We start from the raw sequence: 22,682 nt of genomic DNA, 5'->3' as shown, positions 1-22,682 counted from the left end.
GGGTGTTACAATTTTTAAGTAACCACTGAAGCATTTCCAGGAGGCATAGACTTCCCTCAAAAATGTACTTTAATTAAAAAAAGTAGAATCCAACATTATTAATAGCAAAATTTCCCACTTGCTGAAACTGGAAAAGTGATCTCTGTTCACATTTCATTAAAAGCACCTGTTCAAGGCTATTTACAGGTGGGCTGTGTTTTAACTCTAGAATTGCTCAACTCTATTCACCATTATAGAAGTTAGCATGTAACTTGATCATTCATGTGTTATTTTCTTATCATTTTGAAAAGCTGAAAAAAATATTCCATACTGTTTCTGGATGTCTGTAGAAATCTCAAAATGTATGTTTATAATGTCAGAGGGCATACCTGCCCAGTTCACTCATTCACACAGTGTAAACATTAGCTCATTTATGGATTTTCTTTTAGGAAAAAAAAATAAAGCAGTTTCTTCTCTGATAAAAGTAGATACAGTTTTGGAGTAGCTCACTCTACTGGTAGCTCTAATGTGTTTTAGGTGTAACACTTGATGTGGTTCTTTGCAGAAAGCTTTGTAGCTGACTTGTGCATCATGCAAATGCATATCCACACTAGAGATTTGATAAAACAGATCTGTGCAAAGCACAAGCAGTTCTGGCCATTCATTGTCACAGCACTAAGAAAATGAAAACATTCAGTTGTTTTAGGTCAGAAAACATAAAAAATGGCCATTATCTTGTAAAGGGCTTGATGAGTTTTTCTATGCTTCCTTTTTCATGTTCAGCTTGAGCTCCTACATGCCTCATCTCTGATGCATTGGAAAGAGCTGATGAAGTGCCCCTGAAGGGCAGTACACACCTGCTCTGGTGATTGTATCTCATTCCCATGTGTTGCTGTGCCAAGCTTGTTGGTAGCACACGTCAAGAGACAGCATAAGAAGGAAGTAAGACTGATAAAGTTGTTAGCTGGGATTCTACAGGTGGACTCACTATCTGCAAAGGAAGAGCCACCCCTGGGCTCCCTGCAGAAGGTGTACACAACCCTTCCACCCTCCACCATTCTCTGATATAACTCTGCTCTCAGATATTCCCATAAAGCTCCATTTATATTGGTGATATGAAAGGTTTTGTCTTTCCTCAAAAATGCTTTGTATCACTAATAGTGCTTGAGTAGAATCTGCATACAGAATTTTTGTTTGCTTTAGTACAGGCTGTAGAACAGTATAAAAGTCAGTAGAAGAAAAAAGTCACTCAGAAATACTGTTTTTTCCACAAATACTTTGTTTTCAGGGATGACTGAGAATTGGCATCACATCCATGGGTAAGGAATTCCTTTAGGCTATTCTTCACCTCTCAGAAGTGTGCTAGTACCTATTTTTCACTTAGTTATCTTACATATTGAAAAAGGACTGTCTACTTCCTAAGGAAAACTTGATATTCATGGTTTTCCATGGAGGAAGTTAACAGACTAAGCCATAGCACTCCTGATGAAAGCCAGCTGATGATTCAGGACACAGAGATGGTCTAGAATGCAATAGTAAACACTGTTTAGCACGAGATCCAGTGTTTGATGAGTTAATTTTTACTTACAGTTATTCCAATTGACATGGAGACACTAATCCTAAACCAGGTTTCAGCAGGTATCTTGATACTGAAGAAATAAATATTGTAAGCTATGTTAAGTGACTCACGATGATGAGCTTTTTGAAGAACAAGAGAAAAGATATTCTGAGTTTGTTCTGGCTTCAGAGGACCAGGATAGAAAAACCCTGCCTGGGACACCACCAGCAACTGCCAGCCTGTGGGTATTGCAGCTATAATGAGTAAATTTATAAGGTGTCTTTTTTTATCAACACCTTGAAGTGTATGTTTAGTCCATTACTATTGCAGATCAAATATTTGTTACTTCAATCATGAGTTCTCACACTTTTAAATTTTACAAAACCCACCTTTTATCTTGGTTAAAATGCAGCTAACCTGGGACCTTCTTTTTGTATATAGACCATTACTTATCAACCAGTAATGATTTGATAAAAACACCCTATTTTCTTAACTGTTATTGTTAAACACTATCTGCAACAATGTAAGGATAATTCAGCTTCTTACCCTTTCCTTTCTCTCTGCAGCTGTATATTTTTCATTGCAGGTGCTGATAGTAATTCTTGAAATTTTTACTTTTGACTACAGCTACAGTTCCTGAGGGAACTAAAACTCAATTTTGCATCATAAGATGAAATGCATTGAAAACCTCACCTTTCAGAGCTAAAGTGGAGTTTGCTAGATTAACTTTTTTTGTTGTTCAAGATGCATATCTACTTCTGGAGGAGGCCACTTGAATACAGTCAAATGTATTATCAGAAAACCAATTAATTTTATAGTTAATATGGCATTTTGATAAATTACACTCTGTAGTACAGAGTTAACAGATTTCTCATCAGTAGTGCTGGCCCTTGGTGATAGGTAAAGTTTCTGTATTATCTAAATTCAAATTTACCATTTGATTACACCTAGCATATATTCAGAGATCTTCAACTTGCAAGCAGGAGGCATAACATAACATCTCCTTCATGGAATTATTAACTTTTAACAGCATGCGATGTCTTAGGAAAAGTTGTAGTCTTTTTAATACTAAGATATAAAGTGCTTTAAAAATCTTACCCATGGTTATTGAACCAAGACATTCAAAGTAGGTCAAAAAGTAGTTGCATGAACGGGGATGCTTATAAGCCAGTAACTCCTGTGGTAAGTTTTATCCCAAAGGAATTTTCTTCCATCATAGAAAAAAAAGAATGTTTAATCTCATTGACCCATTTATAAATGCACTTACAAATGCTGGGACATACAGCAGTAATATGAAACAATAATAAATCATATGTTGTACGATACAGTTTGTTGAACTAAAACCCCAAAACTTGGTAAATTACATTTTAGTTCTTTTCTGTATATTCTTAATCTGTGTAGTAAGCCAGAATTGTCAAACTTGACAAGCATATAAATCAGGGATTCACTACACATTGACTGGAAGAGGTTTTTGTAGATCATTGAGTCCAATGTCCTGCTTGAAACAGAAGTGTCACCCCCCCCTCCCAGCTCAGCGCTGATGTCTGAAACCCTTGGTGTTTGTGACAGACTCCTTGGTGTTGCTGGAAACTTCTTTTAGTCTTGAACCTCCTGACCTTTTTTCCTCTACTGTCCAAACTGAGCTTCCCAAGATTAAATATGTAGTATTTGCCCACTCTTTATCTCATCTGGCACTGTTATAATCTTTGTAATGGTCCTTCAAGTAGTTACAAGCAATCACTGGGTCCCTCCTTAGCATCCCCTTCTCAAGACCACAGAAGCTCAATCCCTCATCCCTTTTTAGCACAGTATGCTTTACGCCCTGGCCATCTCATTCAACCATCACTGGACCAATTTCTCCTGTAACTCTGTGTTAGTGACACTCTGAGTGACACTGAGTTGTGTTCCAGCTCCTGCCTGCCAGTGTCACCTGGAGCGGGGAGCAGTAACTTCCCTCAGTATGTTGACCATCCGTCTTGTAATGGAGCCCACTGTGTTGGTTGGCCCATGAAAACACACTCCAGGCTTATGTTGACTGTAGCACATGTCATAACACCCAGTGCATCCCTGGAGCAGGGTGTTATGAAAGCTCCAGGCCTGGAGCAGTTTCTACGGGTCAGTGGGGCTATTGGGGTGATGCCATCTCAGCTGCAAACCCTGGACATTCCTCAGATGGAGCCTCAGGAAGTTTCTGTCAGCCCCAAGACAGCTGTCAGCTCTCTCGAGAGCTTTCTGCCCAGTGACCTAACTCTGAACAACTCATGACTCCAGCAGCATTACGAGATGAGAAATATTTAAGCGATTACTTCGGAGTTCTTTGTTCCAGAAAGTAAGGGGATGTCAGGACCGGGCCGGCCACCAGCGAGCAGTGATGCGGCGGGGCACACGGGCTCTTCCTCGGAGGGGCAGACGTTCTCCTGGCGTTTGGCATCCCAAGGCTGTCACCTGCCGAGGAGTGACTGGGAGAACACATCCCACATCCCCCATCCCACTGCCCACCTGCCAGCCCGCTCCCGCTGCCCACAGCTCTCCCCACACCCGGGACACCCACCCCTTCGCCTCGACTCGGAGAACCCAGTACCTACAGCCGGTTCGACACCCAGAAGGGCCGCCCCACCCGAAACAACCTCCCCGGTCCCTGTCCCCCGCCCTGGCCCGGTTCCGGTTCCCGCCCCCTGCCCGGCTCCGTCCAGCCCGCTCCCCACAGCTCTCCCCACACCCGAGACACCCATCCCTTCGCCTCGACTCGGAGAACCCAGTACCCACAGCCGGTTCGACACCCAGACGGGTCGCCCCTCCCCAAGCAACCTCCCCGCTCCCTGCCCACCGCCCGCCCCCCTCCCTGTCCCGGTTCCGGCTCCCGCCCCCTGCCCGGCGCAGTCCCCGGCGCGCCCTTTGCTGCCCCCCAGCGGCCGCCGCGGAGCGGAGCGGAGCGGACCCGACCGGGCGGAGAAGGGGGGGCGGGCAGCGGCGATGCCGCCGGGGGGGGAGCGGCCTCGGGAGCGGTGGGGAAAAGGGATGGGGCGCCCGGAGCACTCGACCCTTTCTTTCCCTGGGTCGGTGTCAGGGAGCTGAGTGTGAGTGCTCTTTAGGGGATGCGGTGATGAATCGTTCGCCTCAGCCCCCAGCCCGGAGAGGGAAAGGCTGCGGGGAGGCACCGGGTTTTTCCTCGGAAATAACGGCCCGGACGAAATCAGGGTGAATAAAGGAAATCAAAGGAATAAAGCGAGAAGGGAATTTCGTCTGCAAATGGTGATTGCCAAGTAATCCCTGGCTCAGACAAAGTTCTTTCAGAAAATCGAAAATCTGTAGCACTTGCAGTTTTGTATCTAAATTGGTTGACGCGTCAAATAAGCACCGGTCTATTAGTGCTGTTTGATAGTTCCAGGAAGAGACTCCCGTTATTTGAAGAGGGGCACAGTTTATTGTGTGCTGCCTCTTTAAAATGCTATATGTAAAGTTTGGTTGCCAGGTCCGTTTTTTTTTTTTTTGGTTTGGTTTTTTTTTTTTTTTTTTTTTTTTTTTACTTTCTTTTTTTTTTTTCTTTATCAATACCAGATGTAGGCAAAAGAGTGCTTTATGTTCCACCAAGACAACAGAGTGGATGTAGATTTTCTAGTTGTTAGCAGAACATTTGCAAATTACAATACTTGTTCTTGCATTCTCCTTAAAACGATGGTACCTTGCAGAGTGTGCTTTATTCTTAAGTGCAACTGAACATTACAGTATCAGTTGTATTTTTGAAATAAACAGTTCAGCAAATGTTGAAAATTCAACTAACTTCACTAAATACTCGATATTGGGAGGAGCAAGTTTTGGTTTTGTTTTCCCTATCTAAAAACTAGAGAAAGTGTTGGCTGAGTTGTGAACAGATGGCATAAATCAGTCAACACAAATCCTGCCTAAGGTTGGTGTAACCATGTAGTATTTTACTCAAATTAACATCAATTTTGGGCACTAAAATGATTTATGAAGAAGTTTGTTGGAGTAATTTTGTCCATGTGGTGGTATATTGCTTTGGTTATTACATTTTTTTATTTCTGGACTGACCAGATAAACAAAGAATTTATATATAATTTATAATTCTTAAATAGATGATTTTTTTGTTTGTTTGTTTTATTTAAAAAATTTAAGTTTTAAATAAAGCTATTTTAAAAATAAAGCTATTTTTAAAAGTAAGAATTATCCAATGGATTATTTAAATTCTTTCTATTATACACTGGGCAGACTAATCTGTCTTTACCTTTGGTCTAATCGAGCTTTTGGTCCTTTTTAGTCTATCCTGCCTTTTCAGTAGTGTATCAATCAGTCTTTCTCCTATTTTTTCTCCTTGCCAGCCCACTGTCTGCCCACATGCACTGAAAAGGGAAAATTGGCTCACGTATTCTTGTTCTCCCAGCAGGCGAGTAGGAGGTGTTTTATGATACCTTATTCCTCTGTAATAGGGGAGCCACACATTTGCCCTACTACCTACACTTATTTAAATATCCTCTTATCCAGAAATCTATGTATACGAGTTGGAGAAAAGCCAGTTTTCAAGAAAGTAAGCAAAATGTGTGATTTTTGATTTTTGATTAGGATTAAGTTTTTATGTACTTAATGATTTAAGGTTGTTTCCCCCTTTTCTCATAAACCCTTGGGAATACTGGGAGCAAAGGCTCATCATCTTTTGTTTTATTCCTATGCAGGCTGCTGGTGTGATGTGAGCTTATAGACCTTTTTCAGCCTTCAGGATGAAGGAGGACACACAGCTTTCCCTGTCCCTGGGGACACAGCTTCTTCTAACACCCTTTTGCTGTGCAAAGCAGTGCTCCGTCACCACCTGGGAACCCCGGGAAGCCAAAACTCACCCTTTACTCTTGCTCCTGGAACTCTGTAATCACAACCATGATCTGCCCTGTGATCCACAATACTCCTGGGCTCACGTTTCTCACACCAGCTACCCTCACTGCCTCATTGGTTTTATTACCAGTCACAAGTGACTTGCTCTTTTCTGTTACTGTGAGCAGACCCCGGGGCTTCCACTTTCCCTCAGAGACCAGAGAACAAGGCTGCTACTTGCTGACTGTCCCTCTCGAGCTGTTTCCCATGGTGTGTCCTGGCAGCTTTTCCATATTTGCTCTTAGGACACCTTCCAGGAAAACCATGTTGCTGGTTGTAATCCCCCTAACCATAAGCATCTCCCCCCCTAATGCTCCTGCTTTTCCTACACTGCAGCCTGAGAAGAGGATTTTGCCTCCCAAATGAAGGGAAATGATGCTAAGCTTAGGGTCAGGACCCTTTTCTATTGGACCTCTGCTTTTAACATCTCCTGCTGGCCTGCTTTTGGAAACTGTGCAGGCTGATAGCACTTCATTCTGCTACAGAAACACCCAGGCTTGCAGTAAGCACAGAGAGACTGTCTCCTAGTTCAGACACTGAGTTACTCTTTGTATGTTCTCAAAGATTCTTTAGGAGGGGGCTGCAGAGTCTTTATCACTGATAGATTAGTAAAGAGTTTGAATTAATGTGTTTACTTCTGATGAGTGTTTCATGTAACAAGAGGTTGGAGAAATATATTCAGGAAAAATGGTTTGTGAGGGAATGAGAAATCTCTCAGTCATCCCAGCTTCTGACATTAGCAAACAACCTGTAGTTTTTTACAGTGGGTGGTGAATTATAACCAAAGTACCAGCTATGTTGATTTGCTGATTATATTCAAAATACAGGCTTCTAATTCATGTGCTAAAAAACAGGTTGCTGGGTTTAGATGGTTGCCCACCATGCCCTGCAAAGTGAAAATTAAGAGCCTAGGCTAAGCAGTTTGAACACGATCCAGAGGCAGCTGCCTGTCAGAGACTTCACATTCATGGAACTGGAACTTCAGAATATTTTAATAACTATTAAGATAGAAAACTATTGCTTCTCACAGTATGCTTGCTAACGTAGACCTAGACTGCTGTTAAATGACAAGAGGAATGGTGATTTCAGTGGGTTTGTCTTCTTTAGGGGAAATCATATTACCCTAGATAGCATTTGAAGTAGAAGACCGAGCTGTAATTACACTTTCAAAGAGTTGTATTTTTCCCCTTGGATGAATAATCTGGAAGGGAAATAAAGTCATAGAAGTTGAAGGAATGAAGGGAAAAAAAAATTTGAATGCCCAGTTGTAACCTAACAGGAGGCAGTATGTTTTTTCCTGTAAACTTCAAATGTTACTGCTTTTTCAAATCCACATTCCTGGTCATTGAGGAAGCACACAATAATACTTTTTCCCTAAAAAGTACAACCAATTTCCTTTTAAAATTATTTTCATCCAGTCATGAACCTGGGATAATTTATTCCACAGTATTCCAGAGCCAATGGCTTCTATTTAATTTGTACTGTAAACAAAAAGCTGCAGGTATGATGATATTCAAAGAAGACAATAAAGAAAAAAAAAATCCAAAACAACCCACAAACCAAATCAAAACCAAACCAAAGAAACAAACAAACAAAACCCAAAGCAAACAAAAAACCCCAAACAAACTAAAAAGAGGCAAAAAAGAAAAAGCAACCCAAGAAAAAGTATAACAAATAAATTTTTTCCTACAATGATTAAACTTTAAACATGAAAAATGTTCTCACATGTATAATGTGCATTTTATGAATAGGTGTATGATTGCAGATATATGCTCTAACTGTGACAACTGGGAGATGAATCTTAATGTAATGCTATGATTGTAACGCTGTGAAAGAAGAAAAAAATGTTTCTCCATTTTTGGCCATTTTTGTTGACTGTTCTATAAATTGGATATAAAACTATTTAGATTATTTTAGAAGAGTCTAGAAGGAAATGTAACCATTTTGCTTGAAAACCTTTTTAGCAAGAAATATTACATATGCATATTTTCTTTGCTTTAGAACTAACTTTGTTATTTTCCAGAAAAATTGTCAGTAAAAGGTAGTGGAAATATGAATAATCTCCTATGGATATTAACAGCCTATTGACTTTTCATGTTTCTGGAGTAAAAGCAGAAAAAATCCTCAGGAGAAGAAAGCTTTAACTAGCTCTAGCAATAAACTGAAAACATTGAGGAAAGATGAGTTAAATATTTTGAAGAGAAACAAGTATTTTATTATAAGCTTATTTTTTTCATTAGTCACTCCAAATTCAATTTCTCAAATCCAAGAGAGATTTCTGCAACCTCAAGAATCTGATGTAGGTAGAAAGATATATTCTTACCTCCTTTCTTAAGAAGAAACAGTCACTTTGATAAAGATCTCCAGGTAGTAAAGTAATTCAAAACCAGCATTCATAATTTTAACACATTTTTAAGGCAAGAGTCACATCTCAGCTCTTTATTGAAAGCACAGAGAAATGGAAGAAGAAATATACAGCTGCAGCAACAGTAACAGGAAACCAGAAGAGAAAAGGGGGTGTGTTCTACCTCTTGATCTTAATATAATCAAGATAAAAGTCAGTTTGACTTGCTTTGAGAAGTAGTTGAGTAACAGGTGTCCTGACATTTGGAAACTTTCCCTTCCCCCCCTCCCCCAGGGTATCTAATAGTTAAAACTTGGGTTCTTTAGCTCTTTGGCAATTTTGGAAGTAATTTCTCTGCTATTTAGACCTGGTCTGATTTAGGATCCTGAGTAACAGGACTTTGAATTGAGAATTGAAGAAACAGCTGTTGGGAAATCCTATGAAATTACTCAGTTTTCCTATGGCACCAAGACAGCAGAATCCACCTTACTCTCCAGGAACCATAGACATTAGTCTTTCACTTAGGAAAGAGATCTCCTGTTTCTTCTCTCCCAGATTGTCAGTAAATTTAAAATTTAGATAAAATGTGGTGTCACACACTTTAGGAATTGGATTAAATATTAGAGAAGTAGTTTATGTTTCAAAGAAGGAAAGAGGTTCTTATTAAGTTTGGGAAACTTATCATTCACCTGAAGCTTTCCTTTTCTATTAGGAAGCAATGATAGTTATATTAAACCATAACACTCCTTAAGTTTAAAGGTCAATTTTGGTTTTGCTCATTTCTCTCAGGCAAAAAAGTTTTTGGAGAATATACAGGAAGTGTAGAGAACAAAAAAGATCTGTATCCTCCACTCCCTTATGGATCCATCCAAACTGTCTTCAGATCGCATGCTCTGTCAGAGATGGAGTGTGTAGGAATGTGTAAAATATTAATACTCTTGCAACCTGAGAATTTTGTCATAAAGAAACATATATTCTGAGATGTAACTGAAACAAACAAGCAGAATACAGATGCCAGAGTATTTCTTTATTTCCTACCATCCCTCTAAATAAACTCCTCAGACACTGAGAACTGTAATAACGAAGGGCTGTGGGATAGCTTTTGTACTAAAGTTAAGTTTCTACATAATGAACAGGCTAGTATTCTTCAGCAGTTTTGCTTAACTTAAAGGGAATATTAATTATTTAAATTATTATACTATTTACTGAGTCATCCTTGAAAACAGGACCAACTGCTCGCATACTGTAGCTATGGGCAAAGAGGGCCTAATTAGATTAAACTGCTAAAAGTGGCAAATTAGATTTTTCTTAAGGACTCCAGAGGTTCCATGAAGTGTTAAAACATTACTGAAAGTAATGTAGTAACTGATATTTCTGGTATGGTTTCCTTCAATCTCTTTGGTGGTTTTCTTTTTTTGTTTGTTTGGGGTTTTTTTTTCTTTTTTTTTTTTTTTTTTTTTCTTTCCTCCCTGTAACGTTCGCTTTTTTTTTTTTTTGTATATGTGGCTATTAAAGACAGGTAATTTAGTCCCATATTCTCTTTCATTAAGGTCACCTTTTCCACTTGCAGTTCTCCTCTAAGTTCCAGTTAACTTGGAAGCAACAGCAAGAAAGAATTCAGTGCTAGTATTGAAACCAGTTTTTCATTGTTAATTTAAAACTGCAGTTTTTAAAATAAATGAAGTTTACTAAATGAAACACCACTAAAATATCAGTACTAATTTTAAATATATTTGTCTATCTAGGAGATATTGCTATTTTGCTTTTTCATGTTGACTATGAGATTGAAAAGATTTTTTTCTGAGGCAATCAGAACACTTATAGTGTAACAGGTGGCAAAATAGTAAAATATGGTTGGAGAATGGACAATGTTTCAGTGTTCTGATGAGTGAAATGATTATACATAGAATTTGAGCATTCTGTTCTTTTTTTTAAACTTTATTGTAGTAACAGAAGAAGTGTCAGGATGTCTTCTGACTGCCTTTACCAGAGCAGATACTTTTGGAGTGTCTTTAATTGAACTGAATCAAAAAACTGACACTTTTTTCCTCCACAAAGAGGAAAGAAATTGGCTTTATATTATGAAAAATGATGACTACAGTTGTTTTAAGTAAGTTGGAAGAAGGCCTTCCATAATTACAGACACACAGTGAGGGCATCAGTGAAGGGGACATTTTACAGCAAATAGTGTTCCAGAGAAATAGTGACAGTGCAAAGAGAAGGTGGCAAAAAGAATGTGAGAAAGACACAGAAGAGAAACCAAAGACCAAAATATATATTCCCATGAAGCACTTTGAAGAAAACTATTCAGAGACAGCAAGAAGGGTAAGATTGCTTGTGGTGACATAGAGGGCTGTGAGGCAAAAAGACCTCATAAATTACTTGGAAGTCTTGGGAAGAAAGTTTTAGTCAGAAGAATATTTTAAGCTCTTGGCTGTCACTTCTTTCACAGGAACTGTGTATGATAGCCATTTATTTATTATCAAATGGTTAATTACTATTGTATTTGGATTTAAATTTTAAAAAATATGCTAAGCTATATTTAGTATGTCAAAAGAAGAAACATATGGACTATAGTGAGTTTGCTTAATTTTGTGTATATAAATCATGCTAACTCTCTTATTCTTTCAAATCACTAAAATAACTGATGAGGCAGTCAGAGGTGCCTTTGGAGACCTTGTGTAATAACACAGGTTTAGAGATGAGGTTCCAGCAAGATGAAGGAACATCCATTGCACTTTTTCAGAGTGTGCTTTAGTCACATGCTACATGCCTATATACATCTTCTTATGAAACATCAGTGGTCTCACATTTATGGTTATTACCACGACTAGCCAATATTTAATCTCAGAGTAATTCAGTACTGGAATATAAACCAGCTATTTTCTTCATGTTTCTCTTCATTTGTACAAAATACGGCAATAAAAACAAAACCTTTTTTTTTTTTTTTTTTTTTTTTTTTTTAAACGAGTCTCAGTAGATCAGTATCACCTTCAGCAAAAGATGATTTTACACCATCCCTATATATCCTCCTAACATCCTTCTGGATTCTGCTAAAATAATTGCATGGTTGTAAGTGCTTTCCACTAGGCATCCCAGTCTGGAGGGTGAAGGATCAGGATTTCAGAGCACATCACAAGCCCAGTTCACTTTAGATACAGCTGTAATTTCTGTATGATAATAACAACACAGGATGAAATACAATATGCATATGATATATATATGAAATATATGATATATATTTTCTAAACAAGGCAACAATATTATGGAAAATTATAAAGAATCAAAAAATGTGGCAATTCCAGCTTTTTCAAAACTGCTGGCAGGGCATGTTTAAGCTAGCAGTATACCAAACTAATATCAACCATTTATAAAAGTGCACTTTATTGTCCTCTTGTTGAGGTGGCTCCTGTGTTTGTTAAGGTCCATAGACCTGTAACATAAACTGTATCTAATCTCTAACTATACACAAAATCTAACAATTAGAAAAAAATCTATTTTAGATAAATTGTGCCTTTTGTTAGCTTCACAGGCTTCCTGTTTGTTTTACAAAATGTATTATCACCAGAGAGTAAATCTCTGTAAGTCATCTAAAAAACAGTTTTCTAGTTTCATTTGTCTTCTTCTTTATGATGTTCTCTTGAAGTATATTATTTACCATCTTCTGTCTTAAGTTTAATTTCTTTATTACTTACTCAATATAGTCGTAATACAAGAAATCAGTAAAAATTTAGACTATTTTTTAGCTTTTTTTCATTCCCTCCCCTAATTTTTCAGGTAGCACTACTACTAGCTACAATTTTTTTTCTCACTGAAAACTCCCATCAAAGGTAATTTTTTAATACAATTTTAGACAATTAAACGTAAGAATTTATTTTAGCTGACTTCTAATTAAAAGTGAAAGCAGAATAGAATTCATTATTTATGACTACATTATTTTCAATTAGGAACACCAATATTTATTTCAAACAGATGCTGAAAACTTTCATGAAGCCTTTGCTACAGGTTATTATTGTTATATCATTACTTTAATGACTACTGATTATCTTATAAAAAGAACAGCTTTAGGTAAAGTGAGCAAGACATAACTGAAATAATTTAATATCTAGATGCCATCTAATTGCAATTCTCATGTTGGCAAAGGAAAGGTTTTATTTTCCTTGTTTTTAAATGAAGCCTAAGTGTTTGAAAAATCATCCAGTGTAGTCTCTTGCTAAACTGCTTAGATGCACATTTCTTTGTGGCCTGGCTTTTAATTTTGGAAGTAAAATAACTTCAAATGCAAGGAAGCAGTACATAGACATCAGTTCTTATCACTTTGTGTTTTTCATGAGCAAAATGACCTTTAACCAAGCTCCTTGCTGTGAATGCATGATTTGCTTTATTTCCTGACAAAATATAAAATTATACCGTATATTGCTTGCATTGCTTTGCCCCAGTGAAAGAGAATTTAATAAATTTTCAAGGTATGTCTCAGAAGGAAACCAGAAGTGAAAATTAGTGAGTTTTCCACCCCCTCTGAGAGAGATACTGAGACAATAATAAAAAGCAGAGGAGGGTGAGGTTTCCCCCACTGCCAGCACTTGTTGTCAATATATATATTTTTCCCTTTTTGAAGTGGCAGAATGCCAACTATGTGTATTCATATCACAGAATCAGAGAATAGCTAAAGTTGGAAGGGACTGTTGGGACTGATCAGGTCCAGCCCCCTGATCAAGCAGGGTCACCTAGAGCAGCTGTGTCCAGACAGCTTTTGAATATCTCTAAGGATGGAGACTCCACACTCTTTATGGGCAACCTCTTCCAGTGCTTGGTCACCCTCACAATTAAAAGGTGTTTCCTGATGTTCAGAGGGAACCTCCTCTGTTTCAGTTTGTGCCCATTGCCCACGGTCCTGTCACTGGGCACCACTGGAAATACCTCTTTTCAGGTATTTATACACATTGATGTGACCCCCCTGAGTCTTCTTCAGATCAAACAGTCCCAGCTCTCTCAGCCTTTTCTCACAGGAGAGATGCTGTAGTTCCTCCATCATCATCTTTGTGGCCCTTTGCTGGACATTTTCCAGTATATCCATGAATTGTACTGAGGAACCCAGAACTGGGCACAGTACTCCAGATGTGGCTTTACCAGTGATGAGTAGAATCATAGAATCATAGAATTGGCTGGGTTGGAAGGGACCTCTGAGATCATCAAGTCCAACCCTTGATCCACTACCGCTGCAGTTACCAGACCATGGCACTGAGTGCCACATCCAGTCTCTTTTTAAATATCTCCAGGGACGGAGAATCCACCACTTCCCTGGGCAGCCCATTCCAATGCCTGATCACCCTCTCAGTAAAGAAATTCTTTCTAATGTCCAACCTAAGCCTCCTCCGGCACAACTTGAGACTGTGCCCTCTTGTCTTGCTGAGAGTTGCCTGGGAAAAGAGCCCAACCCCCACCTGGCTCCAGCCTCCTTTCAGGGAGTTGTAGAGAGTGATGAGGTCTCCTCTGAGCCTCCTCTTCTCCAGGCTGAACAGCCCTCAGCCTCTCCTCATAAGATCTGTGCTCAAGAAGGAAAGGATCACCTCACTGGACCTGCTGGCAGCCCTCTTCCTAGTGCACCCCAGGGTACCTCTAACCCTCATGGTCACAGGGCTGTCTCACTGGCTCATGTTCATCACAGTGGCCCCTAGGACCCTCAGCTTCTTTTCTGCCAAGCAGCTTTCCAGCTGTTCAACCCCCAGCCTATACTGGTCCCAGGGGTTATTTCTCCCATTTATATAGAAGTAATTCAAATTTTGCTTCTTTGAGTGAGTTAATACAGATATTTTTTATATTTTTTTTAAGGTAAAAATTCAGTCTGCATTTATGTGCACTTTAGGAATATGAGATAAAGAGTGCTTGCAGTGGAGTATGCTACACGTGAGTTAGTTTGCAACTATTGACCTCATACAGATTCAGGGGTTTTACACTCAGTTTGCTATTTTCTTAACATGCTCTGTTATACTTGAACATATTTTTCAATCATTTAAAGCAATAACTAGAATTCTTAAATGTATTTAAGGTAGTCACATTTATGATCAAGAACATCAGTTGAAAATAGAGACCAAAACTCAGCAAATTATATAGATACATAATTTAATTTCGAGGCCTTGATACTCCAAATTAATTCAGTGTGTAAAGTGCTTCAGTACTACACACTTTAAATTTCTATTACATGCTACATGAGTGTCAGAACTCATACATAACACCCTCATTTATCTCTATTAGACTTGGATATCACATTAATTTCCAGGTACAATCAGGTATGTAGCTATACAGCTATCCTGCAATTCACCTCATTTATTTCTGTTCATCTAATCAGTAAATTTAGTATTTTGGTGCCACTGTCTGAAAGGACTGCTTCTAAGTTTTAATTAGTAGTTCAGTTATAGATTTTGGGTTCACAAAGGGAATTATTTAGAAACACTTTTATTTGTTGCAACAGAATAAATATGCCAATAACATTTGTTTGGCTGATATATGTAAGATTTGGTTACATATAGTATTCAACATATGCATTCACATTTATTATTGCAGTTTTTTGGCTTATGCATTTATGTCCAGCTGATTTGGTGTATATGGCATCTCACTGCCTCAAAACCACAATGTATTTTTTTCACAATGAAGTATGGGAATTCTAAATAACACCTGAACCGTTCTATTTATTTTTCAGCAACAAACATTTTTTCCTGTAGATGGCAATATATTGCAAGAAATATTGTCAGTCTGCTTGCAGTACTTTTAAACATTGAATTTGGGTCTCCAGAAGGTATTTAAAGTGAAATTAATCTCTTTTTGCTTGATTTTTTTTTGAGAGTTGAGTGTAACACACTAAATAAGTAAATAGCTATAAAATTTGGTGAACTAAATGAGGTAAATAAAGCCATCGGTTATGAAATACTCAAATTCTTAAATCCTTACCTATAACCAATGGTCACATGGACTTGTATAGCAAGATAACCTGTATAAGTATTTCCCAAGCAGATTAAGATTTGCAAAATGCACTACTGTAAGAAATAGGGCTTTTACATATGAAGACTTCAAAATTCCATATTAATACATTAATTTTTCTGCTTTGTTCAATAATTAAAATACAATATAGCAAAAATAACATTCCAAAACTGTGATTAATACTGGAAAGTGATGTACAACATATTAAAAATATCAATGTTGTTGTAGGTGTGGTGATTAAAAGATATAGCAAGAACTAATCTGTCAGGTAGTACGTTTCTTACACCAGTTGATATAAAGAAGGTGTTAAAATGGACATGTTTCCAGGCATCTCAGTCAAAAATAGTAGTATTTTAGTTTCCCTTTGTCCATATGTTTTAATCCTCGCTACTATTTCTCTATTCTAGCATACTATAATAAAAAAGACTGTATTGTCTTAAAACACCAAACAGAAACTCACAGGTTTCATGACAGCAGTGCAGGAGCATAGAGAAATCTGGAACTTTTATATTTACAGGTCTGCTTTTAGAAAATGCTGTGTAAACCTTCTGAAAAATAAATAAAGAAAATACTTGACTACAACTATACTAACCCAGTAAAGATACTCTTTTTTATATATATGTGTTTGTAAAAAAAAAATAAATACTGATACTACACTGGAAGATTTTCACTATTGCTCATTTCAGCAGAATCTGACAGAAGAGTAAAGCAGCCCAGCAGTTTTATTCACCATTTATCTTCCTCTGGAACTCCTGGTACATAAGAAGGAATAGGGAGGGACAGAGGGCAGGGAAAGAAAGCTGAAATGCAGTTTTATGGCAACAGGTCTGCAAAAAAAAAAGTCAGTCACATAATTTGCCTCAGGAAAATTGTGTGGGTTTAGGTCTAGATTTCTCATCACTGTGTGTTTGCTCTCTTGAAAAGGATGTGTTTAAAAACCTTGTGTTGAACCAGTGTTGTTTGCCTTTTGGGTCTGATTAGAAGGAATGGGTGACACCTGAGGCTGATAAGTATGGGAAGGGAAGGCACAGATGAAGGTGGCTGTGAATTGGTGGATACTGATAGTGGAAAAGCTGGGGGCATTTCCTTTGGGATGGCAAAAGGATGAAGAGGACCTGACTGTAGACTCTACAGATTTTAAAACGACTCGAGCAAGGAAAAGAGTAGAAAAAATGACAGCTGATTTCACTGTAGGAAACAGATAAAAGCTAAAGATTTATAAGAGTTATGAGTGCAGTAGAGGAGTTTTCTGGCTGGTTTCTTTGAGATAAAAATCTGAAGGTTAAAAGACTAGTGAAGGAGCTGAGCTGTTCAGAGTAAGGCATAAATTGCACAGGGAGAGCTATATATCTTTCTGTGGACAAAACACTGGTGAAGCAAGGAAGTTAGTGCAGGCAGAAAGAAAAAAAGACTCCAGGGTTTCTCTCAGCTATCTAGACCACGACCCGTCCCTTTAATAGTAGTAGTTTTGGAAACAAATATAATGAGTAACTATGGTGTACTCAGATTTCTGGAATCTACCTGTGATGGGGCTGAGCTCTGCAATGAAATTCTTGAGAATTATGTAAAACATAATTTACAAAATGTAAAGAGAAAGGGTGTGACTTTGCTGCAATGGTGTGTATTTTACAGGTGTTGGTGTTTGGTTAGCAATCTGAATATACTTCAATTCTTCTTTCTTAAACTCCTGAAAAGTTTAGTGCAATGCCTTAGCAATACCATACTTGCCTTTCTTGGTAGCCTAAGAAAAGTGTACTTGAAAACCTGCTTTGCTTTGGTGATCTCCAGCTATTACACCAAGCCTGTAGGCTGACTAGAAAGTCTCAGGCTTCTCCTGTCAGTACTGAAACCTCATCCCCTTTTTGTGTCTCTAGAATTAGGGAGCTGTGTAACAAAAGCATTAAACTGTCTTTCTCACCACCACTGCTTATATAGACTGTATCAGGGACTTATTATGCCAAAGTGTTAAATAGTAAAAATAATTTTTAAAAAATATTTAAAATTTACCTGTAAATCACAGGTGGCTGCATAGAAAGTCAGGATTCATCTGGCTAAACCAGATTTCTAAGGGGTTGTCACTTGTTGTCAAAACTGTCTAACTCAGGATTTGATCATTACTATGAAAAAACAGGAACTATATGAAATTTCATCTTAAATTAAGCATTTTAGACAGACTTCACCACTAAGGGACCATTTGTCTCTGTTGTCTAGTTTTGGCCACTAAAAGTTAGGCAAAGCAAAACTCATTCCATGGCTGCTCTGAACACCCCTAGTCTGACTTGGTATGTTTTGTCAAAAAAATCTAATTGCTCTAAGGTCTACATATATTAGGACTTTTATTACAACTGTAATGAGGCTACATTAGAGTTACAGGAGTTTAAACTGGGGAAGACCCGGCTTGCAATGTTGTTGCAATGCTGGCTGCATTACATGAAGTCACCCTGTTTCAATTGGAATAGTATTAATTAGTAATATATTCTTGTTAACTTATTATAAATCGGGGTTTGCTCTAGGTTTGCAACCACTGGATATGTTAGATATTTTCATATGCAAATTTCTCTCATGAAGGCAAATCCTTAAAAAAAATGGGTCAGCTTTCTGTTTTGCTTTTTTTTTCCTTTGAAAATAATACCCCACTTTTTTGAACCTTTTCAACTCATTTCCACCTGTGCTAAGCTGGAATGAAAAATGCTGTAAAACAGCAGTATCTACTCAGTGTTTGTTTTGAAGAGTGGTAGTAAATGAGAAGGAGGACAGGAAAGATAACAATAGTGATATTCTCTGGCTGTAGAAGGTTGTACAAAATTGAATTAATTCATTAAATAACTGGGTATTTTTATATACAGAGGTGAAATTACTTCTATGGACTATCCTTTAAAAATCCAACCTTTTGTGTTAGTGTCAGAATAGTTATAGAATCATAGAATAGGCTGGGTTGGAAGGGACCTCAGAGATCATCGAGTCCAACCCTTGAACAACTACCGCTGCAGTTACCAGACCATGGCACCGAGTGCCATATCGAGTCGCTTTTTAAATGTCTCCAGGGACGATGAGTCCACCACCTCCCCAGGCAGCCCTTTCCAATGTCTGATCACCCTTTCCGTGAAAAAATTCTAATATCCAATCTGAACTTCCCCCGGCACAATTTAAGACCATGCCCTCTTGTCTTATTGAGAGTTGCCTGGGAAAAGAGACCAACCCCCGCCTGGCTCCAGCCTCCTTTCAGGGAGTTGTAGAGAGTGATGAGGTCTCCCCTGAGCCTCCTCTTCTCCAGGCTGAACAGCCCCAGCTCCCTCAGCCTCTCCTCATAGGATCTGTGCTCGAGTCCCTTCACCAGCTTGGTTGCCCTCCTTTGGACCTGTTCGAGGACCTCAATACCCTTCTTGAACTGAGGGGCCCAGAACTGAACACAGTACTCAAGGTGTGGCCTTACCAGGGCTGAGTACAGGGGCAACAGTTATCACACAGTTATTCGCTGAGAAACTTATCTTTTTTCCTCTTGGAAAAATCCTTTTTGACCTTCATCCTGTAGATTCCCTTTCAAGAATGGTTTTGTTCTTGTGTCACCTCTGACGTAACAGGGAATACATCATTCTTGAAATTTACAATGTCTTCTCTATAACTTTAAATATTTCATCAAGAAGGCAGCTTCTGTTAGGATTGTAACCTGTACCAATATTCATCCCTGGATTCAAACTGATGCTTAAAAGGCTGAACTGGTTTCTAAAATATTAGGTTGGAAAGGATCTTCCCTTCTTACCCCTTATAGGCTAATTTGACAAAGCTACTGAGCTTAGAAGGGGGGACTAATTTGCTTTTGGTTTTTGACTAGAGTATTTGTCAAATTCTGAGTTTGGAGCAATAATGTCCACAGCTGAGCTGTTTCAGGGCATACCAGCTTCTGAAGTAGAGGTTTACACATGGTTATCCCCACCCAGCAAAGCAGATAGGCTACAGTATGGCCAAATTGATTCGGAGTATGTGTACTCTGGAGACTTAAAATTGAAGTTTGCTTTGACCAAGTATTAGACTGAATTATGAGTGCTTTCTTCTTTAAGATATTTAAGGAGAAAGTGACAGCCTTTCTCCTCCAAAAGTGGGGTCTGTACTCACCTGCTTGCACTATGATTTCCATCCCAATGCCTGAACCCTTGTGTATGCAGAAGGAAGGCAACTGGAACAAGGGAAGGATGAACTTCTCATCAGCAGCTTCAATTTAGTTTAAAGTAACTGTGTCTTTAGAATATTTCAAAGTTTCTCATAGCCAGAATGTTCTTCCCATCATGTTACTAAAACTCCCTGTGGAAAAAGTGTTAAAACTTTCAGAATAATGTCCTTTTCCACATTTAAAAGGAAGATAAATCAGTCAAACATTCTGATAATACATTTCTAATTTAAAGAAAAAAAACAAGCCCAGTGGGTCAGACAGCAACCTCTTCCTCTGTTTTCCCATTTGGGTTTCTGTCTGGCTACTGATACTGATTAGTACTCAGTTCTTACTTTTCTAGGCTAAATGTATGAGACATCATTAGGATTGCCTAGAAGGACTGATGGAAAATATTATAACTTAGGATTTTTAAAGATGCCACTTGCCAAGGGGTTCTGTTTCCAGTAGTAAGAGACAGATAATATTTTCCAACCAGATAAAATTATTCTAACAGTAAATAAAATATATTGGTCTACATTTATTTGCATTGACTTGCTCTCAGTTGCTGCTTACTTGCTTAATGAAGGGGAAAATATCTCTGTTATTTCTAAATCATATTTTAAAAGTCAGAATACTTGAATATATTTCTTTAAGTTTGTGATGATCTGAGCCTGAGTTTCCTCAGCTGTAAAATGGGAATATTTTTTCACAGTGGTATGAAGAGACATAATTAACTAATATTGAGGAAATAACTTTCACATGCACAGATGGAAAATTTTTCAAGTTTGTGTTATATGAATAGTGTTCCAAAGAGTCGAGTATGTTACTCGAATAATATTCTGCCAAAATATTCTGCCAAATCTGTAAGTACCAATCAATCTGTAAAAGTGAAAACAAATTCAGAATTGCTAAAACTCTGTACATCATGGAAACTAATTAAATTAACAGCAAATGGAATGGCATGCTCTTGATATGGAACAGAAACTACCTGACATGTGATTATTATGATGGAAACTTCATCTTCCATATGTTGAGAAGGGATTTTTCTTTTAGGAGACAGTGAAGAAGTTACTTTCTTTAGGGAACAGACAATCATTAAATATGATTTGGAAATATAATTGTAAAACAAGAATTTTGCTTTGATTAGCAAAGGAATGGGCAAAGAAGCATTTTGGCTCTAATAGTGCTTAAATACAGATTGACCCAGCTAACGTTAAAAGAAATGCCTGAGACTGTAATTGTTCAAATCACCCTGAATATGCAATTAAGAGAAATAAATATTGTTCAGGACAAGAGTAATTTTAAATGGGTTGAATGACCCTTTAAATCTGTCTGCTTCTCTCTGCTTTGTGTATAGGGAACTTTTACTCATTCTGTGTTTCACTATAATCTTAACATGTTGTCTCAGTTACTAAATCTATGTCATGAAACATATTCCCTATTAAAGGAGAAGAAAGCAATGCTAGCAACAACTCCAGCTGTTCTACCTGCTTTTAAGAGGCATTAATAGAGAAAAACAACATACAGAATATAAAATGACAACAACAAACAAAACCCACAACAAAACAAGGCAAATGTTGGCTTTCTGTGTATTGACATCTACTTAATTTTTATAACGTTATCCTGTTCATGACAAGGTAAATCACAGACAGAGTATAAGCAATGGATAAAGTGCTGTGCCAAAATTCTACTTGTGTTTCATTTTATACATAATGGCATAACACCACACGGCCCAAAATCACACAGATGAGCCCTCAGTTTGTCAGAAATTCAGGAAACAAAAAAGCAGCCTGCAGCTAGCTTTCTCCACCTATGTCTGGCGCAAACACATTTGTTCAATGCTTTAGTTTATTGTTAAATAGAAAAAACCTAACAGGGAAATATGAGCATCAAGCAGGAGCTAAAGCTGGCAAAAGAAAACCAATAGTATTCAAACAAAACAACAACAACAAGGAGGGAGTAATATGGTCCAAAAATGAATAAAAGACATGGGACTACATCCAAAGCCAGAACAGGTTATAAAACATGGTCAGACATAAAATATTCCCAGTGGAGGTAAACAGGAGAGGCACCATATCTCATATTGTGGCCAAGTAGAGATTTCTGCAAATCAGCCTTTATGCTACCACCAGGTATCACTTTATGCATTCACTGTTATTTATGTTTTGCCATTGTACGTATTTCCTTGCTTTTTTGAGGGTATTATTTTAATCTTTTTTATGCCTTCGTTGTTGGTGGTAAATTGTTATCAACAAAGGTTTGTAGCATGTGCCTACTGTTGGCCTCATCAATCAGATCACAGCAGATTTTGGATATGTTCATGTGCACTGAATGAGATGTGTGAGTGAACCCTTCATTTAAAAGGGTTTTAAATCAAGGGCCTCTTAAAATCCACCATAATTACCTCCCCATAATAAAAGAGAAGTAGCCCACAGCTCAAACATACCTGCATATCAGCACCCAGAACAAACAAAACTGTGACATTATCTCACAGAGGTGTAAATGAAGTAGGCATAGAGACTGTAAATATTGTTCTGGTGAAAAGCTGCATGTTTATAGACACAGGTCAACAAAATGGATAGTGTAATACACAACTGTCACCAAGGGGGGACAGTTCTACTCCTGTCCTCATCCTTTTAATCATCTTCTGCATCCACTCTAGCACTTATCAGGCATGCTGAACAGATAAATTGATAAATTAACAGAAAATTAACATAATAAAGAAGACAGTAGCTTTCAGCTCTTTTAGAGGGTGAAATCAGACAAGGGGATGCTTCCAGGAAGAGCCAAAGACA

This window comes from Heliangelus exortis, chromosome 1 (assembly GCF_036169615.1).
Source record: "Heliangelus exortis chromosome 1, bHelExo1.hap1, whole genome shotgun sequence".
NCBI lineage: Eukaryota > Metazoa > Chordata > Aves > Apodiformes > Trochilidae > Heliangelus > Heliangelus exortis.
Note: the sequence above shows the minus strand (reverse complement) of the source record.